The sequence below is a fragment of the Crocodylus porosus genome, unplaced genomic scaffold (genome assembly GCF_001723895.1).
Source record: "Crocodylus porosus isolate Cpor-Errol unplaced genomic scaffold, CroPor_comp1, whole genome shotgun sequence".
Classification (NCBI taxonomy): Eukaryota; Metazoa; Chordata; order Crocodylia; family Crocodylidae; genus Crocodylus; species Crocodylus porosus.
In genome coordinates this window covers 41,471,421-41,480,390 of record NW_017728951.1, presented here as the reverse complement: position 1 = coordinate 41,480,390, position 8,970 = coordinate 41,471,421, and the positions used below count along the sequence as shown (strand labels likewise).

Below are 8,970 nucleotides of genomic sequence, written 5' to 3'. Positions count from 1 at the left end.
AAAAGTTAAGCTAAAATTGAGCTTCCACAGCAGCATTTCTAACCAATTTTAGGACCATGTATAAAAGGTACACAATTTCACTGATTCATCTGGCAAGCAAACCAAATGCATTTTACTATCTCCTACTCAGGACAATAAAAGCCAAAGAACTGAAGATGAAAACAACTAGGGAAATTTTAAAGATGGAAAAAAAAAACCCCAATAAAAAACTGCAAGTCCAGGAAGCAGCTCAGGCAGTTATTACTTCCCTCCACACTCTCCCATCCTAAACTGTTTGCAAATCCCCTTCCTTTTTTCCTACCTTATGCTGCTTTGCACCTCAAAATGGACATGAACACATGACATTCTCCCCTAAAAACATTAATTATTTTCCCCAAACACATTCTGCCATCTTTCAAGTCAAACTGCACCACTTTTCCATCAAATGCAGTGAGAGTTGTTTCTACTCGGTGCCTTCATGCTTCCCCCAAATCTTGACTTCTACCACCCACTTCAGGTCTCAATACAAAATCCTGCTAAGCCATTTAAGATAATATTACAAATACCTGCAATGATGTCCCTTTTCTCTATCAAATTCTCTCATTCTGCTGTCACTGTTGTCATGGTATATTTGAGCCAGGTCTATACCCCAAACTTTTTAGAAAGTATGTGTGCGAGAGTCAGGGTGTAGAGTGGTATAATTTGTGACCAATATAGCAAAAGCATGCAGTGTAGATGCACTTACACCAGCAAAACTGAGTTTCTGCCATCATAGCTTATTACATTATGGAAAGGGACAGGCAAACAAGACTGTACCAGGAAAAGTCCAGTTTTGCTGTTATAAGCTAAATCTCCAAAGGAAACGTTTACTAATGCAACTGTACCAGCATTCCTGCCTTGGGCCAAATGTTATTCTCCACCTTGCTCCAAGATCCCTACTACCCCCTAACTCTGTTTCTTGATCTGGTGCCATCGCTCCTCCTTAATGCCTCTTTCACACTGAGAAAGCTATTATATCCCTGATTGCCAAAAAAACAATTCTTGCCTTAATCAATTATTACCTCTCTAGCTACCTCTGCTCCAAAATATCCAATTATACAACTGGCAAATATTGTTCCACGATATTCACTATTCATATTACAGCAGCACCTAGAGAATACCAGAAAATGAAAGCCTCCTTGGTAATGGGTGTTATAGGAGCATATAGTTCTGGCTCCAAATAAGGTAAGAGCAGGAGTCAGCAACGTTTTTGGGCAGAGTGCCAAAAATATCCACAACCTTGACTTGTTGGCATGCCAGGGCAAATGGCATGGGAGCCATGAGGGGCCCCATCTTTGTTGTGGCAGTGCAATCCCAGCCCCTTCCCAACTGTCCGCCCTAAGGTGCACATACCAAGCAAAATGCCTTCACATGCCATGCCAGGGTTGCCTACCCCGGGTTAGAGTCTAAAAGGAGGAGATATACAAATGGGTGGGAGGAGGAGGTAGGCAGAGAAGTGACTGGCACAAAATCACACACAGCCGATCAATGGTACAGCTGGAATAGAGCGCAGGTCTCCTCACTCCCAGTCCAGTGTGCTCCATGCAGTAAATGACACTGAATGAATAATGGCTATGAGTTTGGTTTCAATATAGACATCTCAATGTTGAGATATCTTGCATTCTTAGCAAGAACAAAAATTAAGGTTGTAGTGCTAAAAACTTTATTTGGACTTGGCCAATATATAGAAGAATCAGGTAGGCAAGTATAATCTCTGGTAATTCTCAGCCTCCTCTTTGTTGCTTTCATTACTGATCATATTCTCCATCTGGACATTTTAACACTGGAAGCTCTTGGACTAACGTCCTCTTGGTTCTTCTCCTTCAGCACCCCCTGTAGAAAATCCTCCTGTCATACCATCTGGGTGTTACATTCTCTCACATTGCACGCCTTCACCCCTCCTTTTATTCCCTTCCTTTCTTTGAGAGAGCATAGTTCCACTTACCATTTCCATATCAATTCCTCCTACCTCTTTTCACTGACTTGTTTATATGTTCAGCCCCACATCTCAGTAAGAAATTCAGACATCATAAGCGTAATCACCTCAAAGCTTAACTCACAACTTTCCCATTCTCTCTTACCAGTGACACCACTAATAAGAACCATTCTGTCTTATTGGTGACACCACTAGTAAAGCACTCAAGTCCATACTCTGAGGATCATCTCCTATTCTCTTTTTTCCATTGTCTCTTAGATCCAATATATATTCAAAGCCATGCCATTTCTTTCTCCAAAATCATACTGAAAGTCTACAACATCAGATCCTACCATTTCAAACCCTAGCCTCTAACCCCTTCCATAGCCACACCACACTCACACTGCCTCCTTCAGACTATTCGGATTGCTGCTGCTACCACTCCTTGTGCTGCCATTGCTACCAAGATAATTTCTCAACCCAATATCACTAAAGAAAATTCTCGTATCTTTCCACTGTCTCCCTTCCTTCACCACATCAGATTTAAGTATTACGTCTTCACCTTCAAAGCCCTATATCAGGGTAGACAAAAGACAGCACACCAGGGATTTTATCTGGCCCATATCCTCCCCCACATCACATATACCCACACACCCACAGCCCCCCACAAACCTATACCCCCACAATATACAAGAATAAAACTTCATTTTAATCTACTTTAATCAATCACCTCTATGTACACTACACAAACATGTGTAACCCAAGACAAAAATATATTTTGAAATCAAATTAATGAATGTTTTAGAGGTTCGCTTTTAGAATATAATTTGGTATTTTTCTGGTTCCGAGATAGCAAAACCCCGTGCTGAAAAGAGTACTTCCGGGGGCCAAAGGGAGGGACTTCTGGTGGCAAAGGTCAGGAGATAGGGGGCAGGACTTCCAATCACAAGATGGCGGCCAGGGGGCGGGGCACCTGTCAAGGCATGGGGCTACCCATGTGGCCCTCAACAGCTTGCCAAAACTGGGTAAAGCAGCCCTCCGCCCGACATAACTGCCCACCCCTGAACTAAAGCTGGTCAAATAAACTTTAGTTCAAGTGCTGCTGCCACCCTTTTCAATTTTTAAGTGTGGGGCACTTTTAACCGGCATGGAGCCGAGTGGGGCAAGGGGGGATGCAGGCCGTCTGCTGTGGGCTCCGGGCTCTCTGCTCTGCTGCCTTTGCCCCGAGGGCCCCACATCAGCCATGTGTACCCTGTCCACCCAGCAGCAGGAGGCACAACTCGCTGCCCTCACTGCTGCTGGGTGGGTAGGGGACATGAGGCCGATGCAAAGCCCCTGAGGCAAAGGCAGCAGGATGGAGAGCCCCGAGCTCACAGCAGGCAGCCTGCATCCACCTTGTGCACAAATCTGGGCAGCCACATGCCCTCCACCAAGGGTTGTGCACAGCGATGGGGAAGCACCTGCTTCCCCCACCCTCCCTGGACTAGCCACCTGTGGCTCCATCCTGCTCCCTGTGCTGAGTACTATTCACCACCCTGGCTGGGCAGCACTCCCAGCCCCCGCCCCACTCCCTTACCGTGGGGGCCTCAATCTGGCCCCCCAGCACCCTTTGCCTTCCAGACTTACCTGCAGGGTGCTGTTCTCCAAACTGCCTGGCTACATTTCTGGCATGAATACAGCTCTGCACATGCATGTGACATCTGGGGGCCCCAGCCAAAAGGCATATTATATTTATCGGTGACATTAATCAGCTAAACCAGTCAACAAAGCTGATAGCCAATAAAGTTAATTTTCCTTTTATCAGTGCTGATCGTGCAAAAACATTCTTTATCGTTGTCAGTTACAACTTTTACCACTTGTTTCACTCCTTTTCCCTAGTTTTGTCTTGCTCTGCTCAACCTACTATAGGCATTATCCAAAGTATTATTAATATAAAATTTGGAGCTAGTAAGTTGTCTAAACAGCTTCCTCAATGCTCCCTGAAAACACCCGTCAAGTACAACTTGCTTACCCACTCCTATTATGCATGTACCAAACTCAGAAATGAAGCAATGAGTGGAAGTTGAAGGGCTCTCCCACTGCCACTCTAGAGACCTCCATCATCAGTGCATTTGAAACCAGATCCCTTTCCAGGACTTCACTCGCTGCTGGTTTGGCACATACCAAGTGACAGTATGTAACCAGGACATGCTCGATAGCATAACAGACATTAGTTTTTGAGGAAATACTCACTACTGAAATCAAGATGCTTTTGGCTGTAACTGAAATGTATCACCATATTTTCCAGGCAGATGATAGGTATCCATTTCCTATATGCTTCCCGTCCTTCACGCTACTAAAAAAGACACTGCCTTAGATATTTCAATACTAAATTCATGAAAAATTCCAAATGTCATATTAAGTTTAAAAAGTGTTAATTTTAGTACAGATTTTGCTTCTATATAATCATTAAATTTGGATTCTGCTAATTGGAAATCAAAGAAAAAAAAGGAAACAAACCAACTTGACTGATTTTCTAGATACTTACTAATAGACGGTAAAAAGAAATGAAGCCTATGCATTTCCAAGGTGTCGGAGCCGAGAGCCCCGGTGTCACGGTGGGCCGAGTGTGGATCAAACAGGTGGGATTAGTGGCGAGGAGTCAGAGCGGTCGGGCAAGCATGTGGTTTCAAAACAGAATGCTTTTATTGTTTACTTACGCCACGAGATGGTAATGTAGCGTAGGTCAGGTCAACTTGGTTACAGAAATACCATAATACGATAACGGTGAACGAGAAACGATGCCGAGTCGGTAACAGGAACAAAGTCGATGAACAGGAACGAGTCGAATAACGAGTTGATCGGAAACACAGAACGAAAAAACGAGGCCGGAACGTGGTAAACAAGTAACGAGAAACGGATGAATAATCAAGACCGAGTGGCCAAAATGAGTCGAAGATAACCGGAACATGAACGAGTAAACAATGATCAATAACGAATGGTCGAGATGAGAAGAACGCTTTCTAGGAAGGGGTACACTGGGATATGACAGTGGCGGGGAGACCAGTGGAGCTCTGGGTTCGCAAGAACCAGGGCCGTGTCGTTTCCCTGAGACAGTCTCCGCTGTAGCGGTCTCTGCTCAGATCGGCTCCTGTCTGGTTTGGTCTCCGACTGGTCTGGTCTCCGGCGTGGGTGGAAACTCACTGGCCTTAAATATGTTTCAAGTGGCCAATCAAATAGTTCCCCTTTTGGAAAGTTCTAGTGCATTCTGGTGCATGTCTAGGCATGCGCATAGTGCCAATTCAGATTACCTCATTGAACTTTTATGATTGACAAGTGTGGGGTCAAGCATGGGGCATGTGTCGGGCATGCTCACTAGCCCTCTGGGGATTTTCCACTTACTTGTCCGTGCATGTTTGTGCTTAACACTGTGTTATCCAGCATCTCTTTTAAATTTGGTTCTGACACAAGGTTTCCATTTTCTTTCATAGCTTACACGTGCAATACAGGAACTTCAAGTATATTGTGGTATATGGCACGGTTCATAAATAAAATTATTCTTATAATAAGGAAAATAATAAAGGTTTGTTCTCAAATTAAAAACTGCTGAGTTACATTTTACAGTAAATTAAACTAAGCATGACAAAATATTTTGTGAATATGGAAAACAAAATACTTGGATCCTTTAAACAAACAGTACCAGAGTACATTGTAACACGAAGGGTTTCTACAAGTATCTCACCAACAAAAGGAAGATCAGGGAAAAGTGTGGGTCCTTGAATGAATGGGGGAGCAACCTAGTGACAGATGAGGAAAAGGCTGAACTACTCAATGACTATTCCACCTAAGTCTTCACAGGCCAGATCACCGTTTAGGGAGAAGGTGAGCAGCCCTCAGTGATGAAAAAAAACAGTTTAGGGATATTTAGAAAGCTGGATGTAACATACCCAAGGGTGCTGTGGGAATTGGCCAATGTGATCAGAGCCACTAGCCACTATATTTGAAAACCTGCGGTGACTGGGAAAAGTCCCAGATGATTGGGAAAGGGCAAATACAGTTCCCATATTTTAAAAAGGGAACAAGGAGGATTCTGGGAACTATAGACCAGTCACCTTCACCTCAGTCCCTGGAAAAATCATGAAACAAGTCCTCAAATAATCCATTTCTAAGCACTTGGAGGAGGAAAAAGGTGAGCACTTGGAGGGAGAAGATAGAAGCACTGCCAGCAGATCAAGGGAAATGATTCTTCCCTTCTATTCAGCACAGATGAGGCTATATCTGCACTGCAATGTCCAGTTTTGGGACCCCCACTACAGAAAGGATGTGGACAAATTGGAGAGTCCAGTGGAGGGCAACCAAAATGGTTAGTGGGCGAGGGCACATGCCTTATGAGATGAGGCTGTGGGAACTGGCCTTATTTAGACTGGAAAAAAAGAAGACTGGCGGGATTGAATAGCAGCCTTCAACTACCTAAAGGATGGTTCCAAAGAGAATGGAGTTAGGCTGTTCCCAGTGGAGGCAGATGACAGAAAAAGGAAAAAATGGCCTCAAGTTACAGCAAAGAAAGTTTAGGTTAAATATTAAGAAAAACCTTTTTCACGATGAGGATATAGTAAAGCACTGGAACACTAGGTTGTGAAATCTCCATCCTTGGACGTTTTAAAGACTCGGCTAGACAAAGCCTTGGCTGGGATGATCTAGTTGGGTATGGCCTTGATTTGAGCAGGGGTTGGACCAGATGACCTCCTGAGGTCTTTTCCAACCATAACTTTCTATGATTCTATGATTATCATTTAAAAAATAATCTTCCAGGTTAGATCTAAATATTTTGCATCTTCTGGAGCCACAAGTCAAAGAAGTCTTCTGCACATTTGTACATGACAGTGAAAAGACAGAAACTGCAGGTACACAGAGGGGTTTGATCATGATTTCACATTATTTTACATAATCGTACCTTCTGTGGATGCCAGTGAAATGCATCTGAATCCCTCATATGCCATCAAGTGTCACTTGCATAGAGATGTAAATTTTCTGGAAATTTTAAAGCCATGGGAAAAAAACATTTTTCCCCAGGTTCTTTTCCAGAAAAAAAGTGGAAATTTTAGGAAAACTGAAATATATGCAATACTTATTTTCTTAGCATCCTTTTACAGTTCTAAATGTACTTTGCTACTTTAAATGCATAAAATGCATTATGTATAGCTTGGCTTGCTCATAAAATGATCATGTTTGGTATATTTATTAAATTTAAAAGTATAGTTTATTCAGACAATAATTACAAATTTACTAATTGAATTTACTTTACAATGTTTTTAATTTTTGTTACAAACGGAGCTACAAGCTGCTGAACTCTAAAGAACCTAGCATCTCTTAGTTATTGCCAGTTTGTGAGAAGCAGGCAAAAATTAAAGTTGAAAATAGAAGAAAACATCAACATTATAGTAAAACAAAGAATGCTATCATGTATTCTGGACTTAGTCTCCTCCACGTGTCAAGGAGATAGAGAAAGCACTCATTCTTATAAAAAGAGGTAAGAAAAAAAGGAAAAAAAAACAAGGCTCATTCAATACAAATTTTGCTACATGAAAAAGTCTAATCCATCTTATTTTCTGAGCTATCACTATCAGCTGTTTCTGCTTCTTCCAAACCTTCATTTGTATCATCTTGACAGACTTCTGAAAACTGAAGGTTTGCCCGGATTGAGACAAGCTTATCTACTCTTTCACATATTGGTTAATTTCTTGATTTGGTGCGAGTGTTTGCAAATCTAGACCAGTTTCTTTCACATGCTGCAGAAGATGGAGGAATCTGAAGCAGGAGAGAACCAAGAAGAGTCAGAGGCCATGTCATGCAAAGGCCTGGCCACCTTGTTGCAGGAGGGATATGCTTAGCAGAGTCCCAGACTGCATTTCTGGACCAAATACCTGAAGATGTTCTGTATTCTGAAACCTTTGAAAGTACCTTTCCAACATGAAGTCCTACATGTGTTGCTTGTTTTGAAATCCAGTCAAATGCATCAGTAACATTTCTGCCTTTGAATCTTGGATCCAGGGGATTTGCAGCAGCCTGAATTGACTGGCACCAAAATTCTTCCCATCTGTTAATAAAGTCTTTCACTTTTCTTTCTTCTGTACTTGTAAGCAGAGATGCACTTAGATTCTCAAAAACAGTTGATTTTATCTGAGCTATTTGGTAAGGAATGTCTGACAAAAGTGCACTGTCTGACTGAGATGCAGCGACTGCTGAAGAAATTGGCTTTAGAATCTTCAGGGAGTTCTGCAGCTGAATCCAGAAGACATCTTCATCAAATACAGTGTTCCTTACACTTCTTGGTACTTTAAGATCCTCAGTTATTACTGTTTCTTGAAGAACTTCTTTGTTTTTTAGTAAACTTTCAAATGAGATCACCACTTCACCCCATCTAGTTTTACTACAGAGTTTGAGTGTCACTATTTTATTCTTTGCATTATTTTCTTTCTGCTGCTTCTTAAAGACTGTAGCTTTTACATGTTTTATAGGGCTATGCAAAGCTTTGGTAGCTGATTCAATTTGGAGGAGATTCAGACCGATTTGGCAGCCAAAGCTCCAAATCCAAATAGAATCGAGAGACCCATTAAAAGCTCCAAATCAAATTGAAGCCTCCAAATCAATTCAGAAAAGATTTGGAGATTCGGGAGGCAGACATGCAGGAAACAGAAACTGAGAAAAGGGAGAGGGAGGAGGGGGTGGAAAGACTGCTCTGATATTGACATCTGTAGCTGGCCAGTGACTGATCTTTCTCTGAGTTCCCTTCCAATCAGTGCTCTGGAGGAATGATTTCATAGATTTCATAGACATTAGGGCTGGAAGGGACCTCGGAAGATCATTGAGTCCAGCCCCCCGCCCAAAGGGCAGGAAGTCAACTGGGGTCACAGGATCCCAGCAAGATAAGCATCCAATTTACTCTTGAAGGTGTTCAGTGTAGGTGCCTGAACCACCTTCGATGGTAGACTGTTCCAGACCTTGGGGGCTCGGACAGTAAAGAAATTCTTCCTTAAGTCCAGCCTGAAACGGTCTTG

General features: G+C 42.6%; 1 protein-coding gene across 1 annotated transcript in view; it reads right to left on the bottom strand.

Annotated features, from left to right (window-relative positions):
* Positions 1–8,970, bottom strand: part of ADK (adenosine kinase) — a 560,564-nt gene that overhangs the window by 530,815 nt on the left and 20,779 nt on the right. The window lies entirely within an intron of this gene.